At 34.7% G+C, this 22599-nt stretch overlaps 1 pseudogene; it reads left to right on the top strand.

Annotated features, from left to right (window-relative positions):
* Nucleotides 1–1128: 1128 nt before the first annotated feature.
* On the top strand, nucleotides 1129–20049 carry LOC128649912 (alcohol dehydrogenase 1-like; annotated as a pseudogene).
* The last annotated feature ends 2550 nt before the right edge of the window (nucleotides 20050–22599 follow it).

Genomic DNA, 22599 nt, shown 5'->3' with positions numbered 1-22599 from the left:
AACTCAAACAGCAGATCTTAGCATAAGCATGTTACATAATACTTATCATTTTAGATAATACTTGTAGTCAAAATTGAAATGCACTGACTAATGTTCTTTCATTTTTAAGAAAATTGAGAATTTCAAACTTAGCTTGATCATCATGACTTTACTAAATGATCACCCCCTCAAAATCATTGCAAATTATATTCATGGGTGTAGCTCATAAACAGAACAATTAATCTGTATACACATATTTGTTTTATTCAGCAAGTAAAGAAACTGGCAATAACTATTCAAAAGCTGCCAATTTTGAGCCAAAGATAAACATAGATGTAATGGGAAAGTATGGTTAGCTTTACTTGCTTGAAATGTATTTTTATTTTTTAGGTAAAATTAAAGCACAGGAATTTTGCAGGAGTGAAAGGAGTAACAGTAGTGATTGTGTACAAATATGCTGAAAAGAAAGTGTAATAATAATAATAATTTTAAATGTGTTATTATAAGTTATCATTATGTTAAGATAATATATGAACGTTGTGACATTCATGATAATAATAAGTTCTGAAGCTGTGAAAGAGCATCAGTTATCTTACGGCTAGAGTTTTTTGTTTTGAGCTGTGCGGTGCTAACGAGCAGTTTTGTCTCACCGCTCACTTACCTACAGAGCTGGTATTATGAGTTTTTACAAACCCGTAGTTAAAAGACAAGAAGTGAGCGTTGAGCAAAATTTTGCTCATTACTGTACTCCAATACCAGCGCTGCTTAAGTCAGCGGTGAGCTGGTCATACGTGCTCATGCACGATTTCCCCATAGGAGTCAACGGGGAGAGCCAGCTGAGAAAAAGTCTAACACCTTCAAAAAAGCAGCGTAAAACTCAGTAACTCAGCCCCATTGATTCCTAGGGGGAAATAAACGGCTAGATTACGAGTTTTTCATTTTGAGCTGTGCGGTGCTAATGAGCGGTTTTGTCTTACCGCTCACTTACCTACAGCGCTGATATTACAAGTTTTTACAAACCCATCGTTAAAAGACAAGAAGGGAGTGTTGAGCAAAATTTTGCTCATTACCGCACTCCAATACCAGAGCTGCTTAAGTCAGTAGTGAGCTGGTCGTACGTGCTTGTGCACGATTTCCCCATAGGAATCAACGGGGAGAGTCGGCTGAGAAAAAGTCTAACACCTGCAAAAAAGCAGCGTAAAACTCAGTAACACAGCCCCATTGATTCCTATGGGGAAATAAAATGTATGTCTACACTTAACACCCTAACATGAACCCTGAGTCTAAACACCCCTAATCTTACATTTATTAACCCTAATCTGCCGCCCCCAGACATCGCCAACACCTGCATTATATTTATTAACCCCTAATCTGCCGCTCCAGACAACGCCGCCACCTACATTATACTTATGAACCCCTAATCTGCTGCCCCCAACATCGCCGACACCTACATTATATTTATTAACCCCTAATCTGCCGCCCCCAATGTTGCAGCCACCTACCTACACTCATTAACCCCTAATCTGCCGCCCCCAACGTCGCCGCCACTATAATAAACATATTAACCCCTAAACTGCCGCATTGCCGCCTCGCAAACATTAGTTAAATATTATTAACCCCTAAAATGCCATACCTAACATTGCCGCCACCTACCTATACTTTTTAACCCCTAATCTGCCGCCGCCAACGTCGCTGCCACTATACTAAATTTATTAACCCCTAAACCTAAGTCTAATCCTAACACCCCCTGGCTTAAATATAATTACAATAAATCTAAATAAAAATTCCTATCATTACCTAAATTATTCCTATTTAAAACTAAATACTTACCTGTAAAATAAACCCTAAGCTAGCTACAATATAACTAATAGTTACATTGTAGCTATCTTAGGGTTTATTTTTATTTTACAGGCAAGTTTGTATTTATTTTAACTAGGTACAATATTTATTAAATAGTTATTAACTATTTAATAACTACCTAGCTAAAATAAATACAAAAGTACCTGTAAAATAAAACCTAACCTAAGTTACAATAACACCTAACACTACACTATAATTAAATACATTAACTAAATTAAATACAATTATCTAAATTAAATTAAAAAAACCCCACTAAATTACAGAAATTAATAAACAAATAACAGATATTTAAACTAATTAGACCTAATCTAATAGCCCTATCAAAATAAAAAAGCCCCCCAAAATAAAAAAAAACCCTAGCCTAAACTAAACTACCAATAGCCCTTAAAAGGGCCTTTTGCGGGGCATTGCCCCAAAGAAATCAGCTCTTTTACCTATAAAAAAAAATACAAACAACCCCCCCAACAGTAAAACCCACCACCCACACAAACAACCCCCAAATAAAATACTATCTAAAATAACCTTAGCTCCCCATTGCCCTAAAAAGGTCATTTGGATGGGCATTGCCCTTAAAAGGGCAGTTAGCTCTTTTGCAGGCCCAAATCCTAACCTTAAAATAAAACCGACCCAATACACCCTTAAAAAACCTAACACTAACCCCCTAAAGATCGACTTACAGTTCTGAATTCTGGACATCCATCCTCAAGGAAGCGGCAGAAGTCTTCATCCAACCGAGCCGAAGTTCTCAACGAAGCCGAGAGAAGTCTTCATCCAAGCCGGGCGAAGTGGTCCTCCAGACGGGCAGAAGTCTTCATCCAGACGGCATCTTCTATCTTCATCCATCCGATGTGGAGCGTGTCCATCTTCAAGACATCCGACGCGGAGCATCCTCTTCATCCAACGACTAAAGACGAATGAAGGTACCTTTAAGTGACGTCATCCAAGATGACGTCCCTTAGATTCCGATTGGCTGATAGAATTCTATTAGCTGATTGGCAATCTATTGGCTGATTGGCCATCTTGGATGACGTCACTTAAAGGTACCTTCATTCATCTTTAGTCGTCGGATGAAGAGGATGCTCCTCGTCGGATGTCTTGAAGATGGACCCGCTCCGCGTCGAATAGATGAAGATAGAAGATGCCATCTAGATGAAGACTTCTGCCCGTCTGGAGGACCACTTCGCCCGGCTTGGAGGAAGACTTCTCAGGCTTTGTTGAGGACTTCGGCCCGGTTGGATGAAGTCTTCTGCCGCTTCCTTGAGGATGGATTTCCGGTCTTCAGAACTGTAAGTCGATCTTTAGGGGGTTAGTGTTAGGTTTTTTTAAGGGTGTATTGGGTGGGTTTTATTTTTAGGTTAGGGTTTGGGCCTGCAAAATAGCTAACTGCCCTTTTAAGAGCAATGCCCATCCAAATGCCCTTTTCAGGGCAATGGGGAGCTTAGGTTTTTTAGATTTATTTGGGGGGTTGTTTGTGTGGGTGGTGGGTTTTACTGTTGGGGGGGTTGTTTGTATTTTTTTTTACAGGTAAAAGAGCTGATTTTTGTATACAAAAAGAAAAATCATGGATCCATGCTTTACATAGATAAGTTTTTTTTTTTATTTAGAATTTTTTTATTTTGTAATGTTACAGAGTAATTGTTTTATTTTTTGCAAAAGAGCTGTTAGCTTTAGGGCAATGCCCTACAAAAGGCCCTTTTAAGGACTATTGGTAGTGTAGTTTATTTGTAGAATAGGGTTTTTTATTTTGGGGGGTATTCAAATAGGATTATTTTTGGCTTTTGGTTGTTATTTTTTGTAAGGGTAAGTTTTGTTATTTTTTTGTAATAGTAGTTTTTTGTGTAAATGTTAGTTTTTTATTTTTTATAAAGGTTTTTTGGTAATGTTAGTTTTTTTTATTTTTTGTAATGAACTATCTTTTTTTAGGCTAAGCTTAGGTTTTAATTGAATTTTACAGGTAAGTTTTAATTTTTTTAATGTAGTTAGTATAGTTTTTAATTTTATTTATGGGTATTTTAATTGCGGTTAAGTTAGGGGGTGTTAGGTTAGGGGGTTTAGTTGTAGTTTATTACTTTGCATTGTGGGGGGATGGTGGTTTAGGGGTTAATAATTTATTTTGATAGTTTGCAATGTGGGGATGGTGGTTTAGGGGTTAATAATTTTATTTAGTGTTTGCGTTGTGGGGGGATGGCGGATTAGGGGTTATTAGGCTAGGTGCTTATGGTTGGGTGTTTGTGATTGTGATATGATAATAGGTAAAGGTAGCTATCTATTGTTTATGTTACTCCATATTTTAGTACCTTTATAGTTTAAACATTTATGGGGGGGAGTAGAAAATAATTTGAAATTATTCTAAAATTATCTTTTAAAATCAGTCATGTGTTCTTTAATATGAAAGTTAGTAAGTAGTGTGCTGTGTGCTGATATTATTGATTTGTTATTTACTATACCAAAATAAAAACATATTTGAAAAATAAATATATTTTACATTGTGAAATACTATGTAGGAAAATTAAATTGGAGCAATGTAGTAAATGCAGAATAATCTGGCTTTGTTACCTTTTTTTAAATGTTCAGCTTCAGTCAAGTAAAATCAAGATGTCATATATGTTACGAAAAATATAAATAAAAGGTTTTAACCCCTTCACTAATGGGCCTTTGGATAAAAACATGCCAATCCATTTAAACATAAATAGAGCCTTGTTTTATTTTTTATTTACCTGTCAAAACTATATATATATATATATATATATATATATATATATATATATATATATATATATATATATATATATATATATATATATACGTATATATATATATATGTATGTATTTTTTTATTTTATTTTAAGTAGACAACCCAAGGTATTGATCTAGGCCCATTTTGGTATATTTCATGCCTCCATTTCACTACCAAATGCGATCAAATTAAAAAAATCGTTACCTTTTTTTTTACAAACGTTGTGTTTCTCACTGGAATTATTTACATACCGCTTGTGCAATCATGGCAAAAATCATGGATTGTTAAAGCTTCTCTGGGATCCCCTTTGTTCAGAATTAGTAGACTTATGGTAATTAGAAGAGAGATACTTGCTAAAAGGTAGCTTGTAAGGTTAATTTTAGCTTTAGTGTAGAGTTTACCCTCCCATCTGACACTTCCCACCCCCTGATCCCTACCTGATCCCTCCCAAACAGCTGTCTTCCCTCTCTCACCCACTACTGGTCATCCCCATCTTAGCTACTGACAGACAGTCTGCCAATATGAACATTTAAGGCATTGTTTTATTAATTTTTATTTTAAACTTTCTACTGTGTAGGATCCCACCATCTAACCTCCCCAATCCCTCTCAAACATCTCTCTAACCCTCCCCCCGCTTACTATTGACCGCTATCTTAGGTACTGGCATCTGTCTGCCAGTACCTATAAAACACTTTTTTATATCATATTTTATTATGATTATTATTTATTTTTTAATTATCTGTAGTGTAGTGGTCCGCTCACCTCCCCAGATCCTCAATTAGGAATCCCCCACCCCCTTTTTCTGTAGTGTAGCTGCCCCATCCCTTTCTGTCCCCCTCCACTGCTGGACTGCCCACCCACCTCCTGGATTCCCTCCCGCACCTCCTGCCGGCATTAGCAGATTTTTAGTGTCACCTTTTAGTGTCACCGTCTGTAATGATCTAACATCTGTCATCTTTTGGAACCGGAGAACTGATTGCGCTAAACTTCCATATGTGGGCAGATTCCTGCAGCTCAAGAACTCCAGCTCTTGGCTGCAACTTAACAGCCGAGACTGCTGGAGCTTCCTGAAGTTTAGAAGTATATATATGTTGTGCGATACGATTGGTCAAAGTACTTCATGACGTATATATATGTCCATTTGGGTGAAGGGGTTAATTGTTAAATAAAATTGTCATGTTTAACATTTTACAAAATACTGGTTTACTAGTCTGATCCAGGGGAAATGTATATATATATATATATATATATATATATATATATTATATATATATATATATATATATATATATATATATATATATATATATATACAGTATATATTTTTATATATATAAATATATACATTCTTGCTTCGAGTTATCTAAGAAATCTTAAATCTAAAAGAAGACAACTAATTAAATAGATCTACCACCGGCTTTTATAAATGTAACAGAAAGGGTTGTAATACCTGCCCCTTGATAGCCAGTGATAATAAAAGAATAACTTTGAGAGTCAATGGTTTCAACCTGAATTGTCACTCAAAGTATGTTGTATACCTCCTTGAGTGCTCATGCAAGATGCAATATGTTGGGAGAACCAAAATAACAATAAAGATGAGGGTTATGGAGCATGTTAAAAACATAGAGAATGGCGACGTATCACATAGAGTGACTTATCATTTTATAGAGGTTCCCAATAATGATCCATCTAATTTCAGATTTAAGGTTATTGAACAAGTAGTTTTGGATGAAAGGAGAGGAAATAGACTCCTTAAGCTTAGACAGCATGAGACATACTGGATCCACGCTTTACAATCATTAGAACCCCTAGGGATGAACAGGGAAGTGGATATTCAGGCCTTTTTATTATGAAATTTATTAATTTTATCACACTCATATAATTTGTATGATCCCCAGCATTCTTCTTGTTTCTAGGGGAATTTGAGTACCCTTCCCATCAATCAAATTATTTTATATATTTGCACACATTGCATATTTTCAGTATTAATATACATATTAGCATTAATGGATTTAAAAATCTTTATTCTGTGCTATTTCCTCTCATCTGAGGTTTTAAATCATATTATATTTATTCTTGTACGATAATTTTTTGTATATGAATGTTTTGTATGTGTATCTATTAACTAATAATTCATCAATAATTATTTTTTGAATCAACGTCTTAAGCTCCGTTCACAATAGAAAGACTTGTAGCAGAGCATTTTTGCATTCAAGCCGCCGAGTGATACACGCTACAGATTAGCAGTTTTCATTTTATTTGTCACAAGTTGTTCTCTTTGCTACATTGTTTGGCAATTTCATGCCATTATTATTGGGACTGCCCTACAGCGGATTACTTATAGTCACAGATTATTATAGACTATCGGACGAACTTCGGATGTGCAGCAGACCGCCCAGTGGGATATCCTAATTTCACTCTTTGAGGTGTACTATATATATATATATATATATATATATATATATATATATATATATATATATATATATATATATGTGTGTGTATACTTTTAAATCTTTGCATTTTCCATTCCTAAAACAATTAAGAGAGAATAAAGTTGTATATTGATGAGATCCTTACAGGAATCACAAACTTTACATTAGAGTAAATGCATGATTATTTAAAACTAACAAGCCTATGCTGCTCTAGGTGATCAAGTGCAAGGCTGCAATTGCCTGGGAAGCTAAAAAGCCACTTTGTATTGAGGAGATTGAAGTTGCTCCACCAAAGGCTCATGAAATCCGTATCAAGATAATGTCCAAAGTGGTTTAAAATTTTCTTTATCCTGTTACTCGTTATCTTGTTTTATTCATTTATGAATTGCATTACTAGTTAATATTTATACATAATATGGTAAGTTTCCATTTATTTTCTTTTGGTTTAAAGGCAGATTGTTATCACATTTTTATTTTGCTTCTTAGGATGTGTGCTCCTTAAGGCCAGAATTTCAACATATCCCTAAACAAGCAGATTTTGATTAATCAAAGAGTGAACTAGTGATAAATCGCCTACGTTTATTTAGTGAATTACTTTAACATATCCAAAAGATTAAAAGATTGGTATCTTAAAATAAAAGATATTTATTTATTATAAGTCAAATAACTTTCTAAAACACACATATTAATAAACAAATTGGGCTCTCCATAGCTTATTTTGTATTACTGATAGTAAAAAAATTAAAAATAAAATAATTTGAAACACAAAATTTTTCTTTCAAATTTTATATAGAACATACAATTTTAAATAACTTTCCAATTTTCTTTTATAATGAAATTTGCTTAATTATCTTGGTATCCTTTGTTGAAGGAGCAGCAAGGTACTAATGGGAGCTAGATGAACTCACAGGGTGAGCCAATAAGAGGCAAATATGTGAATCTACCAATCAATTTCTAGTTTCAAGTAGTGCATTATTGCCTTTAATTAATATAAGTTTTGAAATCTGTTTAACAAAATAATATGTTTTGCTAAATTTATCTTAGTGAATATTATTGTGTGTGTATTATTACATCATACTCAGTTCAATTTCTTTTACTCTTAATGCGTGTTAATTATGTTTTTAATGATAATGTTCAAATTGTTTTTTTTTCAGACTCAGGAGATGTGAAAGTAATTTAACTCTTAGGGGCCAAATTATCATTGTGCGAACGGACATGATCCAATATTGCGGATCATGTCTGCTGCACATCGATAAATGCTGACAGCATACGCTCTTGGCATTTATCATTGTACCAGCAGTTCTTGTGAACTGCTGGTGTAATACCGCCCCCTGCAGATTTGCGGTCAATCGGCCGATAGCAGGGGGTGTCAATCAACCCGATCGTATTCAATCGGATTGATTTCTGTTGATTTCTGTCTGCCGCCTCAGAACAGACTGCTGCTTCATAACTTGTGTTTCCAGGGAGCGTGAAGGCTCGCCAGAAACACGTGGCATCAAGCTCCGTATGGAGCTTGATAAATATGCCCCTTACTCTATTTAAATGGGTGTAGTGAATTTTAGATTGCCTAATCTGCTACCTTTTAGGGCAAAAGTGAATCTATATGCTTAAATACTGTAGTGCCACAAACTGTGAACGAATAATGCGTAATGAATTATGAGTTCGAAAAAAAAAAAAGAAAAAAAAAAACTTGAAGAAAAACAAGTTCCTCTCCATCATCTAATTTGTAAGTAATGTAGGCAAGTACACAATGTAAGTAGGTTATTTGTGTTGCATTTATTTTAGATTTATGCCAGTGGAATCTGTCACACTGATGACCACGCCCTGGGGGGCTTCTTGGCTGGCACAAAATTCCCAATTATTTTAGGACATGAAGGAGCTGGAGTTGTTGAGAGCATTGGCGAAGGGGTGAAAAGTGTGAAACCAGGTAAAAAATGGACGCTTATATTAAAAATGAATTGAATAATTACATAGCAAGTTATTTCCTGTGGGCAGTTTCATGCTGTAAAATGTTAAAGATTGAATATAAAGGGATATAAAATCCAAAAATCAAAAAATAATTTGTGATTTCAACAGAGCCTACAATATAAACAAATAAATGTTTCCAATTTACTTATATTATCAAATTTGCTCAATTCCTATGGTATTGTTTGTTGAAGAAATATCTAGATGTCTAGAGCACTATATGGCAGGAAATAGTGCTGGATAACATTCTTGCAAAGCTGCCGCAATATAGTGCTCCAGACATGTGCACGCTCCTGAGCTTATTTGCCTGTTTTTCAACAAAAGATAGAGAAATAATGAAGACAATTTCATAATAGAAGTAAAAAGTTGTTTAAAATTGCATGCTCTGTCTTAATCATTATAAAAAATGTTGGGTTCCATGTCCCTTTAATTCAATAATATACTTTTTTGTAAATATTGGGTACATTTTCATTAATATCAAAATGTGTAAATGTTCTTATTTTGTAGTCTTATTAATGAGTAGTACATAAACTGTACTTACTAACTTATTGTTTGCTATACAAACGTACATAGAATACACAATCCTTTAGACAACAAAATGCCTTTCTGTTTAGGTGATCATGTGATCCCATTGTGTAGCCCCCAGTGTGGGGAGTGCGTTTCTTGTTTGCACCCAGAAAGCAATGCGATTTTAAAAAAAAATCAGTGTCTTGTTGATCTAATTTCTTCTATATTACATGTTGTGTAACATTCTTTGATGGAAAAAAAAATATTTCATACCCCCTGTGAAAATAGTGATGTGCCTATATAGTTTTATATAGGTTAATTGTATTTAATGTAAACGAGATCTGCTATTTATATAGTAACCATATAAGCACAAATAAATAAAAACTTCTGTAGTTTCTTAAGTCATATATAATTGTGCTAAATAATAATTGTAATAAACATATAAAGAATGTGTCAATAAAATCAGATGGAGAATTAAAATATAAACATAAAGATAAAAATGAACAGTAACAGGAATTGCTATTAATAAATCACATACATAATATTAGTTTGTATTATATATATGTGCAGTATAAATTCAATCTAATCTTTACAAATCATTTTTCCAGTGTTGGCAAGAATGTTGGACTGATGCTTGACAAAACTAGCAGATTTTCCTGCAAAGGGAAACTGATCCACAACTTTATGTCCTCAAGTACATTTACTGAATACACTGTTGTGGATGAAATTGCTATCGTTAAGATTGACCCTAAGGCCCCCATGGATCAAGTGTGCCTGATTGGCTGTGGATTTTCCACTGGATATGGAACAGTACTCAACACTGCTAAAGTAAGCATTTGAATAACAGAGAAAGAATGTTGTTTTAAAGGGACGTTAAACCCAATTTTTTTTCTTTCATGATTCAGATTGAGAATACCATTTTAAACAACTTTCTAATTTACTTCTATTATCTAATTTGCTTCATTCTCTTGATATTCTTTCCTGAAAAGCATATCTAGATAGGCTCAGTAGCTTCTGATTGGTGGTTGCACATAGATGCCTCATGTGATTGGCTCACCAATGTGCATTGCTATTTCTTTAACAAAGGATATCTAAAGATTGCAGCAAATTAGATAATAGAAGTAAATTGGAATGTTGTTTAAAATTGTATTCTCTATCTGAATCATGAAAGAAAAATTTGTGGTTTAGTGGCCCTTTAAGTGCTGTATGTACAATACAACATCTCTTTTGATCTGCAAAAACCATTGATAATTAATTTAAAAACAGAAATAGTCTAAAATAGTTTAAACAACAATATATTTCTAAAATTGTAGTACATACAAAATGTAAGTCTTAGGTACTTACTAAATATAACTTTTGCACATTTGTGAGTGCCAGGTTATCTCTCTGATAGCCAACCCCAAGCAAGCTATTTTTTTTATTAACCTGGGTTACTCTTGCTTATTGTTGGCTAAATATAGTCACCAATATGCAAAGGCTATCCAGGGTGCTGAACCTAAAATGGTCCGGCTCCTAAGCTTTACATTCCTGTTTTTTTTATATAAAGATAGCAAGAGAACGAAGAAAAATTGATAGTAGGAGTAAATTAAGAAAGTTGTTTAAAATTGCATGATCTGTCGGAATCATAAAATATTTTTTTTTGGTTTAGTATCCCTTAAAGTCAATCAGATGCTGATCCCCCAGACACACTAAAATCTAAGTAGAATATACTTCACAAACTTTATAAAATATTTTTTGGAAAAAATGTTGATACAATCGATTGAAAGTGCAAACCTGCAGTTATGCAACTGTATATCAAACACCTCTAATCTCACATCCCTCAGCCAGCCATGCTTTACTGATCCTAAACTTAAACACTCACATAAGACACATTCTCATCTCCTTTCGCTCACCATCTTTCATCTTCTTGCAGCTGGGGATGTCTCACCTAACCCCTAACCCAGGTCCACCCTCTGCTTCCCTCAGATCACTACCCCAAATGACACCTCATACACCTTGCCAACGTAACCCTCTAAACCTCATTAACTGCACCTCTGTTAATACACTCCAATTCTCGTGTGCCCTTTAGAATGCAAGCTTGGTATGCAATAAGCTCACATCTATTCACAACCTATTTATTTCACGTTCACTAAAACTTGGCTTTGCTTCTCTAACACAACTGCTATAGCCTCTCTGTCCTATGGCGACCTGCACTCCAGTCACACTCCCAGGCCTGGAGACAAACAAGGAGGAGGAGTAGGAATTCCTTTCACTGCATTCCTTCACCCCCTCTCTTTCCTTCTCATCTTTTGAAGTTCACGCTATCCGCTTCTTCTCCTCTATAGCTCTTTGTGTTGCAGTTATCTATCGGCCCCCTGGCCCAGCATCACAATTTCTGGGCTACTTTAAAGCCTGGCTTCCATATTTTCTCTCTTGTAATGTCCCTTCTCTCATCTTTTGGGGACTTCAACATACTCTTTGATAAACCTAACATGCCTGCTGCCTCTAAACTTCTATCCCTTACCACCTCTTTAGGCCTGTCCCAGTGGACAACATCTCCAACCCACTGTAAAGGCAACTCCATAGACCTGGTCTTCACTAAACTCTGTGCTGTTTCCAACTCCCTTAACTTCCCCTTTCCTCTCTCTGACCACCATCTACTAACTTTCTCTCTTACTCTGCCTGCTACATCTTTGCAAGCCCCCAAAAAAACGTTACCTTACAGGAATTTAAATGACTTGGATCTTACAGACTTTTCCACTCAACTGAGTCCTCTGCTCTCTGACATTTCATCCCTCTCTTGTCCAAACCTTGTGACTCTACAGTATAATTCGGCACTAAAATCAACACTTGGCAAAACTGCATCATCCACTCTTCGACGTACATCAATCACTTGATGGCAACCGTGGCACACCAAACAGACCAGATATCTGCAGTGATGCTCACAGGCTGCTGAATGGCAGTGGAGGAATTACGCATCTGTGCTGATTTCCAGCATTATAAATTCACCCTTAAGTCCTACAACTCTGTGATCAGCCTGGCCAAACAAGTCTATTTCTCCTCCCTTGTGTCATCTCATGCATCCAACCCCAGAAAGCTGTTCTCAACCTTTAACTCCCTTCTACGTCCACATGCACCCCCGCCCACTACCAACCTCACTGCTCAAATTATTGCTGATCACTTCAAAAATAAAATTGACACCATTAGAAAAGAGATCTGCACCTAACACCCCTCAAACCCAGGAATCCTACCCACCCCTTCTATTAACAAAACTCTATGCTACTTCCCTCCTGTAACAGAGGAAGAAGTCTCTGCACTCCTATCCTTGGCTCATCTCACAACCTGCCCACTTGACCCTATTCCTTCACGACTTATTCCCTCTCTCTCTGCTTCACTAACCCCTACCCTAACTCATCTCTTTAACCATTCTCTCACCACTGGCACATTTCCTGACACATTCAAGCATGCGTAAATCATACCAATCCTAAAAAAGCCCTTGCTTGAGCCCTCCACACCTTCTAACTATCAACCGGTCTCCTTACTTCCCTTTGCTTCAAAATTATTGGAACGACTAATCTATAATCAGCTAACTCAATGTCACACAACTAACGCCTTACTTGATCCACTACAATGTGGTTTACGCCCTAAACACTCAACAGAAACCGCTCTTGCTAAAGTAACAAATGACCTGTTATCGGCTAAAGCAAAAGGCCATTTCGCCTTACTAATTCTTCTTGACTTGTCCGCAGCTTTTGACACAGTTGACCATCCTCTCCTCATAAAAATACTACATTCATTTGGCATCCGAGACACAGCCCTCTCCTGGTTTGCCTCATATCTCTCAAACCGCTCATTTTCAGTTTCCTTTTATACCATATCTTGTGATCCTATGCCTCTCTCACTTGGAGTACCACAAGGCTCTGTCTTGGGTCCATTGCTTTTCTTTCTCTATGCATCCTCCCTTTGAAAACTTATAGCCTCCTTTGGATTCCAGTACCACTTATATGCTGATGATACCCAAATCTATCTTTCCTCTCCTGATATCTCTCCCTCTTTACTCAACCAGATTTCTGACTGCCTGTCTGCAATTTCCTCTTGGATGTATTCACACTACCTCCAACTCAATCTGTCCAAAACTGAGCTGCTTCTTATCCCCCCTCTTCAAAACATCCAACACCTGACATTTCTCTGATGGTTGGAGATTCTACTCTTAACATCTCACCCCAGGTCCGCTGTCTAAGGATCACACTAGACTCATAATTCACATTCAATCCGCATATACAAGTGCTTACCAAATCCTGCCGTTCACATCTATGCAACATTTCCAGAATTTGTCCCTTCCTTACTCAAAAAACCACAAAAATACTTATTAATTCCCTCATTTTGTCACGCATTGATTATTGCAATCTACTCCTATATGGCCTTCCAAAACACCGCCTCTCCTCCCTCCAATCTATTATGAATGCTTCTACTAGACTCATCTACCTAAGTCGCTGATCTACATCAGCTGCTCCACTCTGCCAGTCTCTACACTGGCTCCCCATACACTCCAGAATACAATTTAAAGTATTAACCCTAACTTACAAATCAATCAACAGTCTAACTCCCAACTATATTTCCTCTCTCATTGTGAAATATTCCCCATCCTGTCCGCTTCGATCAACCTCTGACCTACGTGTCTACACTCCTGTAATCTCTACCTCCCACTCCCACCTCCAAGACTTTGCACGTGCTGCTCCTGTCCTCTGGAACTCTCTACCCCATTCCAACCTTATATAGCTTCAGATGCTCCTTGAAAACTCACCTATACAGAGAGGATTACCATCTCTCCTACATCCCTCATCCGAACCAAACTAATACATGTACATGAACTGTCTGACTCACTGCTGCAACTACAACCAATGTAACAAGCTACCCCAACCTTATGTCTCTGCACCCTAAACCTATAGACTGTGAGCTCTCTGGAGCAGGGCCCTCTTCCTCCTGTACTAGATTTGTTTAGTTTTGTTATGTTTTGTATTTTATAAAAAATCTTTGTCATTGTATACCCCTATCATTGTACTCAGCGCTACGGAATTGGGCGGTGCTATACAAATAAATGATAATAATAATAATAATAATAATAATAATAATAATAATAATAATATCATCTGCAATATTATCTTCTATTGATATGTCATGGTGATTTTTTTAGGTGAAGCCAGGAACCACCTGTGCTGTGTTTGGTCTGTGAGGAATTGGTCTCTGCTGTCATTGGCTGCAAAGTGGCAGGTGCTTCAAGAATCATCGGGATAGACATTAACAAAGGCAAGTTTGACATTGCCAAAAAATTGAGATGCACAGAATGCCTGGACCCAAATGATTTTGACAAACCTAGTTGAATATTTATTTGAATGCATTGGAAACATTGATGTGATTGTAAGAAACCTTTAAAGCATACTATATATGTAAACAAATTAACTGAAAAAATCACATACTTCCATAATAACAAATAAATGCTTAACCCCTTTGTGGCAGAATAATAGTGTTCACATTGGAACAAAGTTCTGATGTAAACACTATTAGTAAAAATGAAATGCCGTAATCATCAATGCAATCACATGATATCAAGTCCAGGATTGGATCATTGGGGACTGCCTAAACTGCCAGGCACACCCTTCTGGAAATCCTTGCCCTTGTTATAGAGGCAAGCTGCAGGATGCCATATATGGTAGGATGTTCCATACCATTCTATTTGATTTAAAGCCTAGCCCAGTGGTTAAATAATAACTACTACAAGGAAGATATATAAAAATGAATTAAGGTATTAACTGGTTGTGTAGAAAGACACTTTTTTTTGTAATGCAAGCATATTGCTAATTAGTCATGGGTATCAAAACACTATCGTTAACCAGCTGAATTACCAGGAGTGGTGAATAACCTTTTAAGAATTTTTTTTAAAATGTACCGTTTTTATATTTAATTGGATATTAAAGAAACATTAAAGATAATTTGTGGAAAGAAAACAGAGGCGCCACAATGGCCTAGTACCACCAGAACAAGCAATGATCATCAGGATTGGACCATCCTTTGACAGAGAGCTGCCTTTTTTTCTGGATTATATAGATTTATTGTTTGTCTGTTGTTTATTTGTTTGACTAGTATATGCCTTTTAGTATCAATTAGGGAGCGCCCCCTATGGGATTTTGTGCACTGGTGCATTTATTTCATTTTATCTATTAAAAATCATTTGTATTATGAACTAATACACACACAAACACACACACACACACACACACACATATATATATATATATATATATATATATATATATATATATATATATATATATATATATATATATATATATTATACTGTGTATGTATATATATATATATATATATATATATGCATACACAGTATTATATATATATATATATATATTATACTGTGTATGTATATATATATATATATATATATATATATATATATATATATATATATATATATATATATATATATATATATATACAAATCTCAACAATGAAAGCTTAGTTGCTTAAATATAGCATTGATTCATATGAAAATAAATTTGTAATTGTCCATTTCTGTTTGTGTTTATACAAGGTAGTGTTATTTTTAGTTCTCTTACAGGAACTGTACTACTACCTAGCTATTATACTTAACAAACATATTTTGTTTTTCAGGTTTCAACAATCCTAGCCAGTCATTTTTCATTTTGATCTGCTAATATTATTGGAGTGCCTCCTTCAACAGTAAGGCTTACAATTTATGTGATGTGTCTACTTACTGGACACTCATTAAATGGAACTTTCTTAGGAGGTAAGATAAATATCAAGTAGATACATTACATGGTAATATATGAATGTCACACTATAGGCATCATTAATTTGATTAAGTACACGTACAACTGACTAAATACGGAATTCTAAAATTCAGAATTATTCCAAAACACAGACTTTTTCGATAATATATATAATTTTTTTTTAAAAATTACACTTCCCACTAACCAGTAAATAACAATTTTTACCTTTGTCTTTGGTTTGGTTATTGTGTTCCAAAATCCAATTGCTAGTGTATATATATAAAAAAACAACATACTACCTTTCTGATTACAGTATTGTGCTATCTTTCTGAGGGTACTTTGTATACAAAATTTGTACAATTATATAAAACTAACCTTTTCATTTAAAAGCTGCATTATAACATGTAAGTATTGTGTAAATTATGTAAGTTATTATTGTTTAAACTTGGTCCCATCCCTTCTCTAAGCCGTCTCATTTTACAGATGCAAATAAACAAATATTCATAAATCAAAACCAATGTTTCTTACACCCGTATCATGTGACAGTCATCAGCCAATTACAAAATGCATACTCATGCTCAGTTGGAGCTAGAGCCTCAGAAAATGTGCATGTTAAAAGAATGAGCATGTTTTGAAATGGAAGTATAATGGAAAGGTTTCTTTTTTTAATTGTTTGCTTTATCTAAATCAGGGAACTTTAATTTTGACTTTAGTGTCCCTTTAAGCAAAATTCTGTATAATATATTTAAACGTTTCCATATCTGTAGCTCTCATTAAATATAGCATTATGTATATACAGTAATTGCCTATTAATATTCATATTGCAACACAAACTGAGGGTATCCAAAGTGTAGAGGCCTTGTTCATACTTCCAAACCAACAGCCTCCATAGCCAACATTCCAAATAATTTTCAAATTATGGTCAAGTCGAATACGCAATCAGCACAGCCACACCAGGAAAGGGAGAATTCAAGACTCTGCTATAGAAAAATGTATTAACAACTATGTTCATGCAAATATTTTTTTAAAAAAAACCTTTAAGATAAAAATACAAACTTTGACCAAATAGATTTATTTTTTAGGTTCATAATTTTTCAGGTTGCATTATTCCACAAGATATTGACTGCAACGTTTGGGTATTTATTTAAATCAGAAATATTACAAGATGTTAACAAACCACCTTTACCTTTCCTTTTATTTCTTATTTTCATTACATTTTTATTTTTATTAGTTAAAATATAATTCTTAAGGGGAATGTTTAGTTTCTTCATAAAACATGAACATTTTTTGTTTTTGTTTTGAAGACTGGAAAGCAAAGGATTCCTTCCCTGGACTGGTAAAAGATGCAATGAACAAAAAATTTGACTTGGGTGCTCTGGTGACTCACAAATTAACTTTTGTAAATGTGAATGATGACTTTGAGCTCATGCACCATGGAAAATGGTAGGTTGTCCTTGGAATATAACAATCACTTTGTTTGTCTGTCTGTCTATCTATCTATTTAAGAATCCTCCTAAAATATTTTCTTATTTATTTAAGTGAAAATAAATAAATGTAATTTTAAAGCTCTGGTAAATATTATAATAAGCAATTATGGAAATAATAATAAAAATGTATATTCTTATCAAGAAAATGTATACCTCAAGTTGTTGACTGTTAAAAATAAATATAGACATAGTAAATAATAAATCTAATGACCAATAAAAATTTGGAGAAGTTGAGTCTAATGTAACATATTTTCTTTTTTTTGGAGAAATCAAATCTTTGGAGCAGTAGTAACAATATTCATGCAAATTAATAAAAAGTTTTATACAAAAAAACAATATCTTAAACATAAAAACATTATTATAGAAAATAAATGCATTGAAAATATATAGACCAATGAACAATAGAGATTTAAGTTGTGAGAATTAAAAGATGATCCAAATAAAGGATCTATAACTCTATTCCACAATAAATGTTTGCATGCCAAGATGCAGGGATATTTCTTTAGATCCATATAGGACAATTAGGGCTCTATTTATCATTCCAATTCTCCTATATTTTCTCCTAAAAGTTCTCATGAGAAATAATTCTCCTATTTATCATTCAAAAATACTCCTAAAATTGGGCAAGTTCGACTGTAAAATTCTCCTACTCTGTTCTAACTCTCCTTGGAGAACATGTTCTCCAAAAAAAGGGTTAAATTAGATCTTTTTAGTCGTATTTCATATAGTTCTCCTTAATAATCCTCCTAGTTACAAATTTATCATTTATATTCTCCTGTGGAGGACTGAAAGTTCTCCTGCAAGTTCCTACCTTAAAGTTCTCCATAGCTACAGTGGAGAACAGCATTAGAAATCTATTCTCTACCAGTTGTGGAAGCAGTTAGACACAAAAAAGGGCTCTACAAGGTGCAAAAATGATCTATAATAAAGCACAATAATAATGGTTATTGGAGTGCAATAATAATTTATGATGGAGTAAAAAAAAAAAATATAATGGAGCACCAAAATAATATATAACAGAGCACAAAAATGATATCTATTGGGGCATAAAAATAAGATATAAAAAAGCGCTAAAATTGAAGCACAAAAACAATGAAAATGTAGATCTATTTTCTTATATGAATGTTTGCTGAAGAGGGGCGTTAACAAAGTTACTAGGAAGGCTGTATAAAGATTTCTATTGGTTTATATATGATTGACATGGAGAATAGTTGCTTATTTTTAGTGATAAATAAGGAGAAGATACTAATCCGACTGGAGAAATTTATCATTAGTTCTCCCCAGCTCTCCTCAGCTCTCCCATGGAGAAAAAACAACTTTTTTATGATAAATATGGGCGCACATGTGCTCCTCTCCTAAGGAGAGCTGTGGAGAACTGATAGGAGAACAGAAAGGAGAATTCCCCAAATGATTGATAAATGGAGCCCTTAGAGTAGTTGTATCTGATTATTTTATGTGTGTTTAACGACAGCAAAAGTTAAATCGTAGGGGCCCATTTATCAAAGGGCTTGCGGACCTGATCCGACACTGCGGATCAGGTCCGCAAGACCTCGCTAAATGCGGAGAGCAATACGATCTCCGCATTTAACATTGCACCAGCAGCTCACAAGAGCTGCTGGTGCAACGCCGCCCCCTGCTGACTCGCGGCCAATCGGCCGCCAGCAGGGGGGTGTCAATCAACTCGATCGTATTCGATCGGGTTGATTTCCGGCGATTCCTGTCCGCCTGCTCAGAGCAGGCGGACAGGGTTATGAAGCAGCGGTCTTTAGACCGCTGCTTCATAAATTGTGTTTCTGGCGAGTCTGAAGACTCGCCAGAAACACGGCCCTTCAAGCTCCGTACGGAGCTTGATAAATGGGCCTGATTGTCTTTGAATGGTTCCAAGGAACAAAGTCAAACATCACTGGCTAAGTTGCTCTTTTTGGATATCAACTGTTCTTTCCCCCCCCCCACATTTTTTACTTGTTTTTTATATTACTGCCAGATAGAGTGGAATAATGTTGTAAAATAAAAGGTTTGCATCAATTTGTATTCACTCAATTTATTTTGTTTTAGCCCTAAAATATGAATGCAGTCTATCCCTTATGAAACTAAACTAAAATAAAAAAAAAAATACTATTTATTTTAGTAAACAAAAAAATAAATAGCTGAAGTTTAATCTATAATGATGAATCAATGCATATACTTTAAAAAGAGTATTTCCATTATCACATTTTTTACAGATGTAATAAACAAATATAATTATATTTTTTGTTTTATTTCTTTACAGCGTTCGCACAGTTTTGGAAATGTAAAGCGCATAAAAAATACTCAAAGGAAAACCTTATATTTTATGTTTACATATTATACTCATCTATTATTCATTTTGATTCCACATATTGTATGCAAATAATATAAACATTATAGTAACACAATCTATTTGATCATCTTGAACCTACTGGTAATATCATATGCTCTTATAAATATCTTATTTTTCTGTAAAATGGAGAATTTTTATATAATTTAAATAATCAATAATAAACCATCTGGTATATTGATAAATAAAATGGGAAAATATAATAAATAGACTTTTGAGTATTTTTGAAGCTTGCATATAATATTTTCTTTTTTATGATTCTGTTCACTAGTGATAAGAAAGTTTTACTTTATTGTTTGTATAATATAAAATAAGAATATACATACTTTTATTTTACATTTATTTATATATTTTTTAAACTTATATTGTCTTTAGTCCCTCACCTGCCCCCACCAACACAGTATTTTTTCTACTCAGGGTGTCTAGACCAGTCATTTAGTCTGAAACATTGCTGCATGGCTGATTTAAGTGAATATACAAGTGCTCCAGATTCTTAACAGACATGCACGGTATCCCCAAAGTTTTCACTCACTGTTTACTTGAATAGCTGCCAGCAGGCCCATAGCTACACATATATGCATACATAGTTCGCTTCCTCTCAGATACGCATACTACCTGCAGTGTATAGAAAGGGTGGAACCACTCTATACATGACTACATTACAGAAAAGCAAAAGGAAGAGGGACTATGAAACAAAATTAGTATTAAAATCTAAATATTTTAATAATTATTTAGAATATTAAAAAAATATTACAATATAAATGAGGATGGCAATTATATTGCTCATGCAGATTTTTAAAACATTAAGGGCCAGATTATAAATGGAGCACAATATATCGCTTTCTCTCAAGCGATATTTGCCCTACACTTTTTAATACCTTTGTATAACAAGTTAGGTGCAATGCGAGAGAGCGTGCTTCCTTAGGCTCCAGTGGGAGCCTCGTTCTGATGCCGTCTCTGAAGGTGGTAAGTAGCGCTCTGATGGCAGTAAATTGTAAATATATATGTATATGACTATATACATATATATTTATGTGTATATATATATATATATATATATGAATATATATGTATACTGTCATATACATATATATTTATAGGGAACACACCGTAATGTAAAAGCACTTTTAGTGCCGTTTTTTTTTTTTAAACACCCCATTCCCACCAACTTTAGACCCCAAAAACTTCATAGTGCAATTGTTTTTTTTATTAAACATTTTAATAAAATACTATAATTCCCTATATTTTGAGTGCATTTGAGGCACTTTTAGAAAATTAATTAATTAATTTTCTGAGCGCTAATTGCTTTCACAAGTTTTTTCACTTGTAATGGCTGGTTAATTATAGCTTTTGCCCGTCTGCTTGCACGCAATAATTTAGCGCTCCACTTGTAATCTGGCCCTTAATTTACCATCACTTTAATAAAGATTATAGCACATAAAGGCATCACACAAAGCACAACTTTTTGATTGGTGATTCATATAGCATGTAAGTAAAGAATACATAGCTCTCTAGGTATTATATAACTAGTACACTTTTCCATTCTGACTTATAGCTATATTGCCCTAAATGGAAATATATACATATAGGAATTTAAGGCTAAATTAAGGAATTCCATAATATGTATATAGAGTATATAGAGTACATATATGAGATCATGTGTAAGCATATTACCCCCCCCCCCCCCCCATTTCTTTGGATAATAATGAAATATTGTCTTTGCTCAATTTATCTAGGGCTTAGGTGAATTATATTTGTATTTTTTTATAGAAATAGATTAATATATATATATATATATATATATATACAGGGGCGAAACTACAGAGCGTGCAGAGGTTGCAATTGTGACTGGGTCCCCAAGGGTGGGGGCCCAGCTTCAATTTTTTTTTTTTTTTTTAACAATAAAAAATGTTGACCTGCCACTGCCTGCACTGATATCATGTGAGTGTGACATGATGCTTCACTAGTGTCTCTGACTACAGGGGTTAGTGTTTCTGTTTTACCCATTGGTGTTTATGTGTGTGTGTGTGTATGTGTGTATGTATATATGTGACTGTGTGTGTATTTATGCATGTATGTATGTGTGTGTGTATGTTTGTCGAACCAGCAAATTACAGACCTTGTTACTACAGCATGGGGGGGGGGTGGGGGGGTAAACAGTTTCAGTCTATACAGTACCACTATATACAGTACAGGGGGGGGGCTGGACCATGTCACAGACTACTGTGGTCACTTTATAAAGTACTGGGGTGGGTGGGGTCAGACCAGCCATCTCACCGGCAGATTACAGACTGTGTCACTGACTCAATATATACAGTACTGGTGGGTTAAACAGTGTCACTATATACAGTAATAGGGGGTCAGACCATCTGTGCACAGGGTACTTCCTTTTGTAGACTTGTAGTCTGATTCACATTTTTTTTCTGTGTTAAATGTAAAAAAAAAAAAAAAGATATGCATCAAATTAAAAAAATTCACCTGGGCCCTG

Source organism: Bombina bombina, chromosome 2 (assembly GCF_027579735.1).
Source record: "Bombina bombina isolate aBomBom1 chromosome 2, aBomBom1.pri, whole genome shotgun sequence".
Taxonomy (NCBI): Eukaryota; Metazoa; Chordata; class Amphibia; order Anura; family Bombinatoridae; genus Bombina; species Bombina bombina.
This window is presented reverse-complemented; position numbering and strand designations above follow the sequence as displayed.